Genomic DNA, 16946 nt, shown 5'->3' on the forward strand with positions numbered 1-16946 from the left:
AGAGCAAAGAGACTTGATATTATGATCTCAGTATTTCTAATATCCTGGTTTTGGCCCTGAGGGGCTTCATGGTGTGAGATGATTTAAGTTCAGGCATCTGAAATAACATACGTCATAATATTCTACATGGTTAATGTATTGATTCATTTGTTGGCCAATAAAATCAGCCAATATGAGCCTTTTGTGGACATAGTGCTGTCAGCATTTATCTTTGCCAGTATGAGAACTTTTATTTTACAGAATAAACATGCAGAGAAACCGTTTGGCTGTTGGAAATGTTTGTCATAGTTTGTCCAGCAGATCCACACGATGAATAATAACGCAATTACAACTAAACTCTTTTGTTCAGGATCCAACATTTGCTTAAACTTCTAAGAGAACCATTGCAGTTGTTTTATAGATGTTTATACAGATGTATTTGTAATGTTTGACTCCCTAATATCGGCATTAGCTCCCAAAAACCCACATGGGTCAGCCTCTTTGTTAAATTACAAATACGTGTAGAAAGAGTTAACATCTGCAATATGTGTTTAAAGGTCAGTGCACGGAGACAATGCCATGGAGGTTTTCTGTGTGTGCAAAGACTGATAAAGCTCATCTGAGAATCCGAGATGAAACTGTCAAATGTGTGACTGTGAAGTTCATGTGGTTGATTTTATTAATGAAGATTTATGAGCTGAGTTTAATTTATTTATCCATCCACCCGTGACCTTCTGGGAAACAAACCCTTTTCTTATGAAGACAGTGTTGCTGTTGCTTTCCTGACATTTTAAAACACCATTACAACAAACAAAAGACAGCACTTGTTGAATGGATTATGAAGCCCTTGTGCCCCCTCAGTTTAATTCATGACGGTTGCCTACAATTAGTGAGTCACTGGTGTGGAGAACGTCAGAAGCTGAGGAAGGAGGAGGTTTTAACTGCATGTCTGAGCACCGAGGTCTGACTGTGTTAAAGGCCATGTCAAGTTAGTTTCAGCCCAAATTACCAGCGTGCCACAATAATAAGTAGACTTCATTCTACTGTTTGAGCTCATTTACACAATATTCTGCAGCCTGAATGAATCAGTGTGTCATTTAAAGTTTTACATATACTGTATATTGTATCTGCATGCTGCACATATTGTTATAGGTCTATAAGTATAAGATAGTATAAGATAAGAAAAGATAAAGTTCCCATGCACAAGAATGAAATAGACAACAAAGTTGAAAATAAAAACATAAATTAAATAAAAATACAGAGAAAATATATTCAAGATAGTCAGAAACAATATTTGTAAAGAAAACATCCTTCAGTAAAGTGCAGTGGCACAGGATGATGTAAACTGTACTTTTGCATTATGTATGAGATATTGAGATAAACATATGGAAATGTATATATATATATATATATATAGAGAGAGAGAGAGGTAGGCAGGCAGGTATCTTACTGACATTTGTTTGATTTTAAGTGTTGTTGCTGCTGCAGCTTCAACAAGTTACTGTCGACACCTTTCCACAGACGTGTCGTCCACACTGGGTGGCAGTATGCATTCACTTTCTACACTAAAGCAAAGAGGCTGATAAACCTGTGAGGAGCAGCATCCCTTTATTTCCTGCACCCAAACCTTCGATTTGACTATCTGAAAATGTAAACACGTCTGTTTGCATGATAACAGCATGTGCAATGTAATCACAAGTTAGTGAGAAAACTGCTGTAACGCTTCATGCAGACTCAGAAACAAGTGACAAGTTGTCTACTCACTTTGTACACAAGAACCAAAACTGCATACATATATATTTATATATATATATATATGGGGGGGGGGGGGGGGGTAGTGATTATTGTCTTTGTGCACTTAGAGTCCACTTTGCAGCCTCTTGTAACCAGCTCTACTGGTAAATGACGCTATCATGCTCAAATTGGCCAAATTGATTAGCTGGAGAGAAATCGATTGCTCTTGGGATTCATAGTACGTCAACGAGTATATTGAAGCAAAAACTTTTAAAAGTGCACGGCTGTCTCACATGCACATACATCTGGTGAGTTAAAAAGACAGCGTCCCCATGGAAACAAGTTTTCAGTCTGCAGGAGCTCCATAAACAGATTTCCTGCAAGAAGAAAAGAGAGGGAGGGAAAGAGAGAGAGAGAGAGAGAGGGGGACATACTCAATATCTGACTTCTGCAAAATCCATACAGTGCACTTCAGGTGTCTGAGGGCAGATTACTGCAGGAAATACAGTATCTGCATTTGAGGAGAGATCAGTTTGTTCCGGCCGTGTTTCTTTAAGTGCTCATGACTCACCTGTTACCTTGACGCAACTGAGGTATTTTCTGTGCTCACACCATTAGCCTTAAGTTCTCCTTGAGCACCAGTTGAAAGAGAATGAATGAATGAAGCCATCAGACAATGCGAGTGACTCAACCATTTCTGCCGCAGGAAGGAAAGATGTACAAATTAGGCAAGGTCAATTCCCTGCTATTTGGCCAAAGAGATCCCCCCCCTCCCCACTGCGGCTGAAAATGGCTGCAATAAATGAAGAAGATTGGAGGGTAAAGTGCTCGCACGGTTTCATTCACATTAGTGGTATTTGTCACCCGTATCGTGGGAGGGGGTTTGCATGTGCCATGTCTCCACAAGGGGCCTGGAGCATCAGCAGATGTTGGGCGTGCACTGTTCAGACAGGGACTTCTTTTGGCATTGTGATCATAAATGGGTCCCCATGCCAGGTAATGATCCGTTACACCACCTCAAAATAGTCCCCGGAACTCACTCTTAGGCATTAAAGATAATTACTCGTGATGTGTAACCAATAGCTCATCGTCAAGACATGTATTTATAGGACATTGGCATCCAAAAAGGAGCCCGCTATAGATGGAAATAGTACTTCCTGAAATCAAGCCAGTTAATAAAAGAAGCCTCACAAGACGTTTTGTAAGAAAAAACCATACAGTTTAGTTTATACTTAGAAAGTAGGCAAAGATAACCTTTTAAAATAACCTCATTCAGTCGCTCTTCCACGATCTTCCAGCTCAGAATTATTAGTTTGAGCTGTTTTTAACTTTCACAGATGGAGTCATCCCATATTTAGAATCCACAAATTCTACAGCTCGATTATTACCTAAGACTGCACACGTCGTATTAATCCAGTGTTGTTTTTTGATTATTCTTTAGGACTTGGCCCCAACATGGGAGAGCAGCTGAGCTTTTTGCTGTTGCTGACCAAATGTCTTTACGGAGATTTTTTTTTTCTTATTCTTTATTGTTGTGAGAAAGTTTGCCTGTCGAAGCATCTATTCCCTCGCTCATCATCACTGATTCTCTTTTTTAATATATTTTCTATAAACGTGTCGTGAAGAGCTTTGTAGGCTTGGATTTAAAGAATGGGTTTGATGGCCTTCCAAAATTAAGCACAAAATAATTATCGGTGACACAATTTTAAAGATATTGACAGGAGGAATGTTCGACAGCTCAGCCCACTGAACTACAATGTTCTGTTCTATTTGAAGTCTTCCCACCTTTGGTTTACCACCCACTTTAGCACAAAACCAGCAGCAGAGCTCCAGTTTAGACAGATTTAATGATGACACAAAACTTTGCTTTATCTGAAGAGCAAAGTGTAAGTAACTGGTAAAAACTTTAAATATTAGTTTATGATGTAGAGCATTTATTAAGTTAATACATTTTACATATATGTATGTATGTAACAGCTGGTTCTCCTCAGTCCTCGTCACTCCTCAGCAGGAAGCACAAGGTGGAAATGGATATGGATCTCATAACCAGACATCTTCTTGAGACCTGTTTCTATTTTTTTTTTCACTTTTTGATTAAATTCAAACTTTCTTCAGAATGGATTTAAAACTTTTAGATGAAATTAAATCACAAGACCAGTGACAGAATGTAAAGGTGTAAAAAAATGTGATTTTCCAAGACCACGGGGTTCCAGTTCTATAACGACCTTGTTCTGTGACATTCGTGTTATCTCCCTCCTACAGTTTGATTTAATAATTAATATACTGCATAAATGTCATCCCACTGAAAAGTAAACATAAAGCTTGTTGTGCGTTGGTAGTATGAAACATGACAACAAGTAAACCTCCCATTTCTCGGTCCTCCTCTCGTCCCCAATTCAAAACAACAAAAACCTGAATGGAGGCAGAGACTGAGGCATGTCAGCACTGTCAATGTGTTTGACTTCTCATTCAGTAAAAAGAAAAAAGAAGATCTCCCCGCCTGTATATGCAATCTGTTGAAAATGGACTCTGTCTATCAATCAGTATTGGGATGATGGTTTACAAGGCCTGTGTAAGAAGTGAGTCAAAGGGAAAACTGCACTTATGTAAAAGTGCTGTGCAACGTTCCAAGTCTGTTGTATTGAACAAGTGAGAGCTCGAGGACGGGTTTCCATAGCTACGGGTTCATCAGAATGCAGGACACGTGCAAAATGTCTCCACTTGAGATGTGAGAGAGGGGGACAGGCAGGTGGGATTGATGCACTCCGCAGAGTCTCAAATGGGGCCATTTAGTTCAATTAGCAGACGTCTGTCCGATAACTTCCGTCTGTTGGGTGGATTTGATCCTGACGGTGTTTTATACCTCAGGACTGTGGGTTATAACTCACATACCTGTAGTTTAATACCTGGAGGGTTGCTTGGTTCCTCATGTCTCAATCAGTCGATTTAGCAGGGAAGGCCTGTTTCAGAAAACAAAACATTGTTAAATGAATTTGTTTATAATGTTCCAAACCCATAAAATACTAAAGGAAATAAAACATGGGTGCAACAACCACTTGATGCCACTTGAGGTCATTAGAAACAAGTTTTAAACAAAATCAAGTTCACATTGAAAAAGTTTTAGCCAACAGTTGCTTTAGTTACACATTCTGCACTCACTGAAAAACACTCATTTGTTTAAAGTTGAAAAAGAGTTTAGAGTTTTAGTTTTTCTTATAGATTTTCAATTTGATCTTTTTGCTCTGCTCTCAGTCTCTTGCAGCACCTGAGGGAAATTCTGACTCCTCAGCTAATGCTTCACTATATTAATGTGGAGCAGTGGCAGTTTTTTTTTTTTTACCGTTGTCATATGCAGCTGAACAAAAGAAAACATCTCAGCCTCGTTCCACAACTTTTCCTGCTAGATAACATATTCTGAAATCAACGTCAGGGTCACAACCTGCTTGGGGCGCCATTTCTAAAGAGATGGGAACATTCGGAAGTGGCTATCTGACCTGCACCACTTGACCTCGTAACCTCCCCTCCCGCTTTGGTGTGGGTCGGTGCGGCCCTCGGTGGTGCACTACTGATCCAGCTTCCCTCTCAGGGTCTGTGCAGAGAGTATGACAGCAGCCACTAGAGCCTGCCAGTATCAGAGCGATGTATTCAGCCCCGTTCTCTCGCCTCTCTTCAAGGGCAGCCAACTTCGTGTTGCTGGGTTACACTAATTGCAACATTAGTATTCTGCATTGAGCCGCTTCCGGAAGCTGAGCCTCCACCAGACACCGATGGCCAGTACAAGCCGTTGTGATTACAAAACCACACCAGACCCTCTGTGCGACCTTTGTCTGAGTTTCACCCATGCAACTTTTGTTTTGACGATGCTCAGTTTGTTTTCTCCACCTCTTATCCAATCTTCTCTCTTCAAAGGGTGCACGGCTCCTTTTTCCTATTTCATTCTGAGCTTTGTCCTCACTCATAAAGAAATCCTTCCTACAAAATGAATGTTTGCAAAATGCTGTCACTCAAGGAAATATTCAGTGTGTGCAGCAGGACACATCTATATCATCTGAAATGTGAAATCCGATCATTTTCAAGTTCACTCTATTCCTTCTCTGATTTCTGTTTACCTCTCATTAATAAACCTGTTTGCAGTGACATTATGCATTTGTGCAATTTATTCTGTAGTTGTTCATTTGCACGTCCTGCTGCCGTCACGGTTCACACTCTCCTCTTCCAATTAATGTATTCGGAGAAAAGACATCACCACAGCAACAAGGCTATCACAAGCTCAGGGTTCCTCCATATGAAAGGGTTTAGTTACCGTGACAACATGATTCATGGTGAAGTTCCAGCACAGAGGAGCTCCCTGCGTCTTGATGTAGAATATTCATGAAAATTAAAATTAAAATAAAAGTGCAGTTGTATCTTTTGTGAGAGAAAAAAAAACTGTATTCTAAGTTTGGTGTTTACTTCCGGTGGGACCTGCTGTATCACTCCCAGCATGCACCTGCTCATGCAAAGCGTGTGTTTGCATGAGCACATGTTTATGAGGTCATTCAAAAAATGTCTTGGTGCCCCCTGAGGGACACAGATGATCCTTTGCAGCCTGTGTTTATTCTTGACCTTTTCCTTAATGGGTTTTTATGAAGCATTAAGAAACTTCTTTTTATACCTGTGCTGTGCCACACAAAGAATATTTGTAGGAGAAATCTGCTGCATCACAAATCTGTAAATACCATTCACCATTCTGCTTCTAGAACAAGCTCTGTGCTCCTGCATGCAGAAAAACATGAATTAAATTTCCCTGATCCTGCATATTATAGATTTCATGTTCCTGCCTCATCGAGTATCCTTCTTCTTTTTCTTTTTTTTATGGTTGATGTGCGTCATTGACCTGCGTGAGGCAAATTTCTCTGCAGCTACATCTTTGCCTCTGTCAGGGAGAATCATCAGGTTCTTATGACTGAGTCAGAGTGATGTGCAATATATCGATGTACAGGTGAGGGATGTTTGTTTTAACAAATGATCATTTATATATCAAAGTAATAAAGATGACTGATGATCTTATTTACCACTTGAACAGCAATAAGCAAAGAGGATAATATCTGTTTTTTTCCTGTTGAGGGCAGCATCTGTGTGGTGAGTTTGGGTTGTGTGAGAACAGTCTCCTCTTACAACCTGCTCAAGTATTCCCGTGGTAAGAGGGATCTGTCACAGCATAAACTTATTTACAGAACACAAAGAGGAAACATATGCTTGTGCAAGAGATGTTGGAGAGTTAGAAAAAAATGTTAATGAAGCTTATCACAAAAACTTATAAGAACGAGTGGATTTCATCAGGTCACCAGAAACATGACGTCTCAGGCCAAAGACATGCAGATTAAGGGTTGACTGGACACTCTAAACTGACTGAAGGGCGAAGGGACTAACCACCTGTCTAGGGTGGACCCCACCTCTCGCTCTATGTCAGCTGGGATTGGCTCCAGCACTTAAGGAGATAAGTGATGTAGATAATAAATGGATCCTTTTGTAATAGTTTACTACATAATGAACCTGAACTACTCCAGCCATGTTTGTGTTTCTACTTTTCTTGTGGGTTAAGGTATAAACTCTTCACACAGAAACAGTTGCTCTGAACCCAATTTCAAAAAATGGGTGATGACGGTGATTTCACAGAGAGGATAAACCTCCTCGATGCTCAGAAGCCAAATTGTGACTATTTGCAAAGGTACCATACCTGTAGCTGAAAAGTGAAAAATCTATCGACCTGAACCATGTGGTCATTACGCAACCCGGCCAAGCACGCACACACATCCTCGCACTCCGGAGACTTTCTCCCTCATCTCCACCGACCAACTCACTGTGTAAACACAATTTTCTTTGCCAGGTTGTCTTTCGAAAGTCAATAAAACTCCACCAGAAGTTTACTGCAGAGACAAAGATGGGTACTCGGTGGTATTGTGGTGAAGGTGAAACAGCAACTCTTTGTTTGTTTTCCAGACTGGAAAGTATTAAAAGATATTAAAACATATACTTATTGTGAGAATGAGGCATCGAACAAAAATTTACACACTTGACCTCTTTGGTGTGCTCTTTGAATTCAGGTGAATTATTTTGAAGAGCAAATCAAATCAAATCACAGACGGAGACTAAAGAAGAAAAATTATACATTTCTTTGCTTTTGATGCACGTTTCCTTCAGATGAATGAAGTCTGTCTTTTTGAGTGTTTGGTTGATCATCTCCGTGTGAGTTTGTTACAGTGGTTTTTAAATTAACCCTGAATTCTCATCTTTCCACTTGGATTTACCGTCTTCATCTTTTGCTCTCTGGCTCTTTTCACCATCTTCGCTCAATGACGTCTTTCAGCTGTTGAGATGCTGCCATTCATATTGTCATTGTGTTCAATAACTGCAATCAGCCCCCTCACTTTGCCATCTTTTTCTCTCTCTCCGTGCGCCACACATGTGTGACCGTTTAATTTGTGTCTGACATGGAGTGAACAAGGTCTGTGAGAAATTGTTGAGGATAGCCGTTTTCTTCTTTCCTGCTACTCCGGTGACGTCAATGACATTTTAAGAGAGGCAGCAGCTACAGAAAATTAACACCAACAGCAATCACTAACTTGGAAGCACCAACTCTTAGGCAGTTAGAGTGCTGAGTGCTCAGCCAGGACTCGTGGAAAAAAAATATTTTTTTCATTTTTTTATTTTCCTTAATTGTCAGAGGGATTTTTCAGACATCAGAAACGTCCCCTGATGTATTTGCCAGTGGCGAGAAAGGACTTTGTGTCTGCAGGGTGTCGCTCCCTGTAGACATCCGGTGATGCAGCTTTATGAGACGAGCATTTGACCGACTTTTCTGCTTTCTGAGCCTTGTTGTTCACTCCTTCCTGTTTTGTTCAAATGCATTTAATAACCTTCCCTCACAGTGTCAGCTTCCTCTTGTTCCATTCCTCACTTCGCATTTCATAACCCCTTTATAATTTAAAAAAACAAAAAAACAATAGGCGTTAAGCAGTACCTTCCTTGGCTACAAATACATTGCATTTCCTGTATCTACACTCTAATTGCACAGACGTCCGTCAGTTGAGTCACACATTCAGTTTAGTTTTATGAATTTTGTGCAGATAAACCAGGTAGGATGAACAAAACGTTTTCTTACTTCACTCTGCACCATAGACCGTTCATAAAAAGCTCTGCACACAGCGTCCAGCTCGCCAACACTTAAAAGTGAAACACTTATATTGAGGAGGACTCGCTAATGACAAGGAATAAAGCTTCAGAGCACTAAAGCAAACAGGCAGTTTTAGAACGGGCAATGGACTAGAGTTTTAATGTAAAACAGCAACAATTGGAATTTAATTCAGCTCCAAAGTCTGCAGGACAGTGAGCAGGAAACTGTGAGGCTGATGTGCTGGTGAAATTGAATCCAGAAAGGCAACTACTTAATCTTATTACAGTATATTAAAATGTAAAACATCAAAACTAGGATATGTTTTCATGAAAAGAGCTAAATCATAACATGAATTAATATCAAGGCAATTTACATAGTAAGGTTGAGACCTTCTAACATTATAGAGAAACCCAACAGTTGACAAACACGTCCTCCAGTGTTTCTTTCTCCCTTCTGCTGTTTCACCACTGAGATTCCTGCTCCTGCTCATTTTAACAGCTGCTCACCTCATGTGGGCTCATGACACTTGAGCCGGGCTCCCTATCACATTGAAAGTAATTCATATCGGAAAAAAGGAAATGATTACGAGATGTAGAAAAACACAAAGGAAACTCAGGTATGAAGGTCAGGGCAGATTGGAAATGAGGGAAAAACCTTGCAGTTGCATGTTCGTGGAAATCAGATAATTGCACCATAATAGTGACCCAGTGACCAAACGTACAAGTTCATATTTAATGGGCGCACACACCTTGAGCAGCAGGTTGTCAGTTCATGTCTGAGAGCCTCTCTCGACTGCTCTCTAACCCTGATTCTGGTCCCTCCTTCACTTTTTTTTTCTGTCAAAGATAACGTCATTAAATTCTCAAAATAAATAAATAAACAGTGTGTGAACGTACATCCTGTGCATAGTTTTCAAGATAAACATTGATGTGCTTTACAGTTTTCTAAATGGGCAGAGCTTTTCTCTGAATTGAAGATGTGTCATTCATCTTGTTTTTTTGGCTCAGAATGATTCTAATTTTTCACAGTTGCTGAAAAGCGAGAGCCTCGGGCTTCATAGGAAAATAAAAGCTGCATTTAGGCCCATTGATTTCTTTTATATATCTTTTTTAGAAGACCAGGCAAACACAAAAATCCAGATTCTTTTTTCTAATGCCGCCTGTAATTACTTTGAAGCCTCAACCTTTGAAGGAAAAAATGTGAGGTTAATAGATTTCTGTCTCTGATGGGCAGAGACATTATCACCAGGTGAGAGCAGCGACACATGCTGATCATCATGCAAAGGCAGTTCTCCTCAGCGGAAGTGACCATTAGAGGTTCAGGGGAGCTGCTCAGTCAGACGCGCTGTTTAAAAGCATCAGCCACTTCCTGTCTGTTACACAAACAGAAGGGTGAGGAGAGATCAAGGAAACCTGATTGTACATTAATCACAATGAGCAACTGAATCTTTCAAACTGTGAAGCATCAACCTGTTGGCAGAACGGCCCTGAGCAATTTCCCACTGTGTAAAGTCAGTATTTAAGTTTAACATTGATATTTTCATTCAAATGAGACGTCATCTTTTTTTCCAGTCTTGTTTTTTTTTTTTTTAAATTGCACCATCTCAAAGGTAATTTTACAGATTAATTTTATTGTGTGCTAATAACATTGAGCTAAATTGAACATGTTTATTGCTTCATTAAAAGAATACATTTTCAAATTGCCTTTATCTTGGATTTGTGGTGAACAAATACAACAGAGACAATGGCACAATGTAATAGAGAGATCGGAGCAAGGTCCTGGGGCTGGTGTCATTAGTTTTGCATGTTTTTGCTCATAAATACAGATTTTGGACAAATTAAAAATAAGAATAAAAGAATGTCAGGAGATAGAGTTGCAAAAGAAAGTTACTAAAAAGTCAGGGATTATCCCCCAGAGGACAATTAACATAGAGAAGCCCTGCAGGCATGAAGAGAACATGCAAACATCGGACTGGGAATTGAACTGATGACCTTTGTGCTGTGAGTGCTAACCGCTTCTCCACCACTGCAAAAATCAATCAACAAAACACTGTTGAGGACACTGGTGCAGCATCTTTATCAGCATTTGCATTTCAGAAGTCAAAGTTCTAATCACAGTTATTATTTACTCAAATTCAACTCCCATGAAAATATAAATGTACATCAACAGTAGCTGGTTTCAGTAAATGTTGCATTAACACAGTAATGTCCCTGTAAAATATAAAAAAACTCACAATGCAAAGAAGCTCAGTTATTTACTCAGGTTCAAATTGTTATTTCCTGGCAAATTGAAACTGCATTTCGTTGCTGTGTACTTGTGAAATGTGCAATGAAATTAAAGTTGAATCTAATCTAATCTAAAAATGTCGTTAAATTTCCTCACATGTTTCCTGTTATCCCAAAGCAAATGGACGTCTCGCTGTGAGGACATGTCCATCACTCCTCGCTCAGCTTGATTCATTCAAATTCTCAATAACTCTGTGTCAGAGAACTGAAGCGGGTCATTACAACAAGAGAGTTAAACAGACCTACTATATCACAGGTTCATTTTACAACAACACCTCGGATTCAAACATCTGCCGTCTGAACACGGACACTGACGTCAGCACTGTTAGTGGAATTGTGTGTTGTTTTAGTGACTGTCTGGAATCACTGCCAGTCGTTGCCTTCGCTGTCTGCCCTCACATCCTGTGAAACGTGACAAGGTCAGAACTTACAGCTCAAATTGTGAAACTAAGGACCTAGCTTTGGAACCAGGGTAAACAACCGACGTCATCACATTGTATTTGCTTCTCTGACTTGTGTCACCATGTTTCAACCCTGTATCAACTCCTACTGTCTGTGCTCACATATATACTGTTTCAACAAAGCTGAAGTCAGAGTAAAGATATTCTCCTTTACATGTTTCTGATGTCAGAGTATGAAAAAGTGACTGAAACGTAGCACAAGCTGCTCGGCTAAAATACAGATTTCCTGACAAAGAAAGAAATCTCTGTCTGTCTGTATCTGGTACGTTCCCTTATAGAAAATCATTTGAGCGGCTTCACATTTGCCCTTTTTATTTTGTATTAGGGCCCAAGGACGTTGGCGCGAGATACGTTCAATATTAATAAACTTTGAATAAACAGGTGACCAGTGCTCTGTAGCTGTGGCAGCTTGTACAAGATAAAAGCCCGTTTTCTGCTGGTCAAAGAAACAGTTGACAGCCTCAACATCTTTTATCTGCAATGGGAATGGATACAATCGGCATTCACTCCCGGTTAAAATGACTCCTCCTGACTTTTATCACCTCTGGCTCTGATCGACAGTGAGACATTGAGGTTAGTGAGCGCCTGAGTTTCATATATATATACGTTCTGTGCTTTCATGATGTCGAACATGACACACCAGGAAGAAATACAGAAATGAAAACTCCCCTACTGGTAATGGGAAATGAGTCATTTGTCTTTTTTAGCAAGTTTATTCATGTTTTAAAAACTTGTACATACCCACATATTTTGGTGTAAAATGGGCCTGTTCGTAACAATGAAAACTAATGATTCTCCAGTTATAATAATAATAACAAACTGTTACTCACCTTGACTCAGTTACTGCCTCGCTTTGGTCAAGCCAAATAGCACAGAGGAAAGACGTAAAGATTTTATCTGTGCTCACAATATCTGAGACTCTACTTGGCTCGAACTGTGAACAGCATACAACTCTGTTACATTTGAGGTTTTCAGAAGGATGGAGGACAGAGGCCCTCTGTTCAAAATCCCTGTTGAGCAGAGGCCTGACTGCAGTGGGGGGGCAGGATGTTATTAATTTTAATTTTCTTTTGGAAGAAGCAAATAAACACTACACCAACAACACTGAACTGTTCCTTTACACTTTATGCTGGAGAATTTCTCCGGGGACCTGGAAACCCATTTTGATATTCTACCTGACAGCTTTGTATTTGCATGTTAATATGAATCTGCTCGCCTCCTTGTGTGCACTAATTAAAACTGTTATTAAGCATCACTAGGACCCAGGAATGAATATGGAGGAGGTGGTGCTGGGGAAGGCCTGTGCGTCATTATCTTCATCATTCTGTTTGGGTTAAAATGAGGACTTGTGAGGTTGCAACCACTTGCTGTGTACAGTTTGGATCAGCGACACTACCACCCACTTGATGGCTGTATACACACAAACACATACACACACATACTGACTCATTTTATATCAATGGAAGTTACCACAAGCAAAAACAAAACTAATTAATAAGATATATTTATTCTCATTGTACTGGATCATGAAGCACTGCCTCATACTGGATCTAAATTGCCGTCTCAGTGTCATAATAAACAGCTCCCTATAGGTCATTATATCTGAGTTAATATGATATTTATTTATTATTTAATTTTGTATTTTTACCTGTTTTTAATAATTATGCAATAGACTATCAAGGTGAAAAAGAGAAGGAACTACCATCTAATCTATTTGACTTTCACAGACAGTTTGGATAAATGATAAAACACTCGATCGATCTTTTATTTGAATCCATTACATTTCTGAGGTGGAGCTCTCCAGGGTGCTGATCATGCCTTGTCAGTGCTGAGGTGGTTATAGGAAGTTTCAGTTAATACCATGTTAAGTTAAACTATTTAAAATCATAATGATGACACTTTACTTAGCCTGCTGAAGTGGGTCTCAACCACATTTTAACAAGTCAATTAAATCCCTAGTGACTAAAACTGTAGGATCAGAACCTCAAAGATGATTGATGAGACTGCGACCTTTGGAAGGGTTAGGGTTAGGGTTGTGATTAGGGTTAGGGTTAGGGTTAGGGTTGTGATTAGGGTTAGGGATGAATACCCATTGGAGATCAAGATATTCTTCCATAACTTTCTTTCTGAAGGTCATAGAGACTTGGAAGTTGGTTCCATCTCCACTAATGTGGCTATGCCCGATCCATTGGTACCACCCCCGAGCTTCTGCGACCTTTGGAAGGGTTAGGGTTAGGGTTGTGATGAGTGTTTGTTTTTTGGGTTGTGATTAGGGTTAGGGTTAGGGCTGAAAACCCATTGGAGATCCAGATATTCTTCAATAACTTTTTTTCTGAAGGTCATAGAGACTTGGAAGTCAGTTCCATCTCCACTAATGTGGCTATGCCCGATCCATTGGTACCACCCCCGAGCTTCTACGACCTTCGGAAATGGTGAAACCACCAAATCTAAAAAAAAAAGTACAAGATATTTTTGAATAACTTTTTTTCTGAAAGTCATAGAGACTTGGGCATTTCGGGGTTAATAAAGGGCAACCTGCCACGCAACCACACCAAATTTCAGCACGTTTCGAGCAAGCAGCGCAGAGTTATTCACCCTAATGTGAATTAGGGTTAGGGTTGCAATGAGGGTTAGGGTTAGGGTTGTGACTAGGGTTAGGGTTAGGGTTGTGATTAGGGTTAGGGTTAGGGTTGTGATTAGGGTTAGGGTTAGGGTTGTGATTAGGGTTAGGGATGAATACCCATTGGAGATCAAGATATTCTTCCATAACTTTCTTTCTGAAGGTCATAGAGACTTGGAAGTTGGTTCCATCTCCACTAATGTGGCTATGCCCGATCCATTGGTACCACCCCCGAGCTTCTGCGACCTTTGGAAGGGTTAGGGTTAGGATTGTGATGAGTGTTTGTTTTTTGGGTTGTGATTAGGGTTAGGGTTAGGGCTGAAAACCCATTGGAGATCCAAATATTCTTCAATAACTTTTTTTCTGAAGGTCATAGAGACTTGGAAGTCGGTTCCATCTCCACTAATGTGGCTATGCCCGATCCATTGGTACCACCCCCGAGCTTCTACGACCTTCGGAAATGGTGAAACCACCAAATCTAAAAAAAAAAGTACAAGATATTTTTGAATAACTTTTTTTCTGAAAGTCATAGAGACTTGGGCATTTCGGGGTTAAGAGAGGGCAACCTGCCACGCAACCACACCGAATTTCAGCACGTTTCGAGCAAGCAGCGCAGAGTTATTCACCCTAATGTGAATTAGGGTTAGGGTTGCAATGAGGGTTAGGGTTAGGGTTGTGACTAGGGTTAGGGTTAGGGTTAGGGTTGTGATTAGGGTTAGGGATGAATACCCATTGGAGATCAAGATATTCTTCCATAACTTTCTTTCTGAAGGTCATAGAGACTTGGAAGTTGGTTCCATCTCCACTAATGTGGCTATGCCCGATCCATTGGTACCACCCCCGAGCTTCTGCGACCTTTGGAAGGGTTAGGGTTAGGGTTGTGATGAGTGTTTGTTTTTTGGGTTGTGATTAGGGTTAGGGTTAGGGCTGAAAACCCATTGGAGATCCAGATATTCTTCAATAACTTTTTTTCTGAAGGTCATAGAGACTTGGAAGTCAGTTCCATCTCCACTAATGTGGCTATGCCCGATCCATTGGTACCACCCCCGAGCTTCTACGACCTTCGGAAATGGTGAAACCACCAAATCTAAAAAAAAAAGTACAAGATATTTTTGAATAACTTTTTTTCTGAAAGTCATAGAGACTTGGGCATTTCGGGGTTAAGAGAGGGCAACCTGCCACGCAACCACACCGAATTTCAGCACGTTTCGAGCAAGCAGCGCAGAGTTATTCACCCTAATGTGAATTAGGGTTAGGGTTGCAATGAGGGTTAGGGTTAGGGTTGTGACTAGGGTTAGGGTTAGGGTTAGGGTTGTGATTAGGGTTAGGGCTGAAAACCCATTGGAGATCCAGATATTCTTCAATAACTTTTTTTCTGAAGGTCATAGAGACTTGGAAGTCGGTTCCATCTCCACTAATGTGGCTATGCCCGATCCATTGGTACCACCCCTGAGCTTCTACGACCTTCAGAAATGGTGAAACCACCAAATCTAAAAAAAAAAGTACAAGATATTTTTGAATAACTTTTTTTCTGAAAGTCATAGAGACTTGGGCATTTCGGGGTTATTAAAGGGCAACCTGCCACGCAACCACACCGAATTTCAGCACGTTTCGAGCAAGCAGCGCAGAGTTATTCACCCTAATGTGAATTAGGGTTAGGGTTGCAATGAGGGTTAGGGTTAGGGTTGTGACTAGGGTTAGGGTTAGGGTTGTGATTAGGGTTAGGGTTAGGGTTGTGATTAGGGTTAGGGATGAATACCCATTGGAGATCAAGATATTCTTCCATAACTTTCTTTCTGAAGGTCATAGAGACTTGGAAGTTGGTTCCATCTCCACTAATGTGGCTATGCCCGATCCATTGGTACCACCCCCGAGCTTCTGCGACCTTTGGAAGGGTTAGGGTTAGGGTTGTGATGAGTGTTTGTTTTTTGGGTTGTGATTAGGGTTAGGGTTAGGGCTGAAAACCCATTGGAGATCCAGATATTCTTCAATAACTTTTTTTCTGAAGGTCATAGAGACTTGGAAGTCGGTTCCATCTCCACTAATGTGGCTATGCCCGATCCATTGGTACCACCCCCGAGCTTCTACGACCTTCGGAAATGGTGAAACCACCAAATCTAAAAAAAAAAGTACAAGATATTTTTGAATAACTTTTTTTCTGAAAGTCATAGAGACTTGGGCATTTCGGGGTTAATAAAGGGCAACCTGCCACGCAACCACACCAAATTTCAGCACGTTTCGAGCAAGCAGCGCAGAGTTATTCACCCTAATGTGAATTAGGGTTAGGGTTGCAATGAGGGTTAGGGTTAGGGTTGTGACTAGGGTTAGGGTTAGGGTTGTGATTAGGGTTAGGGTTAGGGTTGTGATTAGGGTTAGGGTTAGGGTTGTGATTAGGGTTAGGGATGAATACCCATTGGAGATCAAGATATTCTTCCATAACTTTCTTTCTGAAGGTCATAGAGACTTGGAAGTTGGTTCCATCTCCACTAATGTGGCTATGCCCGATCCATTGGTACCACCCCCGAGCTTCTGCGACCTTTGGAAGGGTTAGGGTTAGGGTTGTGATGAGTGTTTGTTTTTTGGGTTGTGATTAGGGTTAGGGTTAGGGCTGAAAACCCATTGGAGATCCAGATATTCTTCAATAACTTTTTTTCTGAAGGTCATAGAGACTTGGAAGTCAGTTCCATCTCCACTAATGTGGCTATGCCCGA

This window comes from Paralichthys olivaceus, chromosome 20, assembly GCF_024713975.1.
Source record: "Paralichthys olivaceus isolate ysfri-2021 chromosome 20, ASM2471397v2, whole genome shotgun sequence".
Taxonomy (NCBI): Eukaryota; Metazoa; Chordata; class Actinopteri; order Pleuronectiformes; family Paralichthyidae; genus Paralichthys; species Paralichthys olivaceus.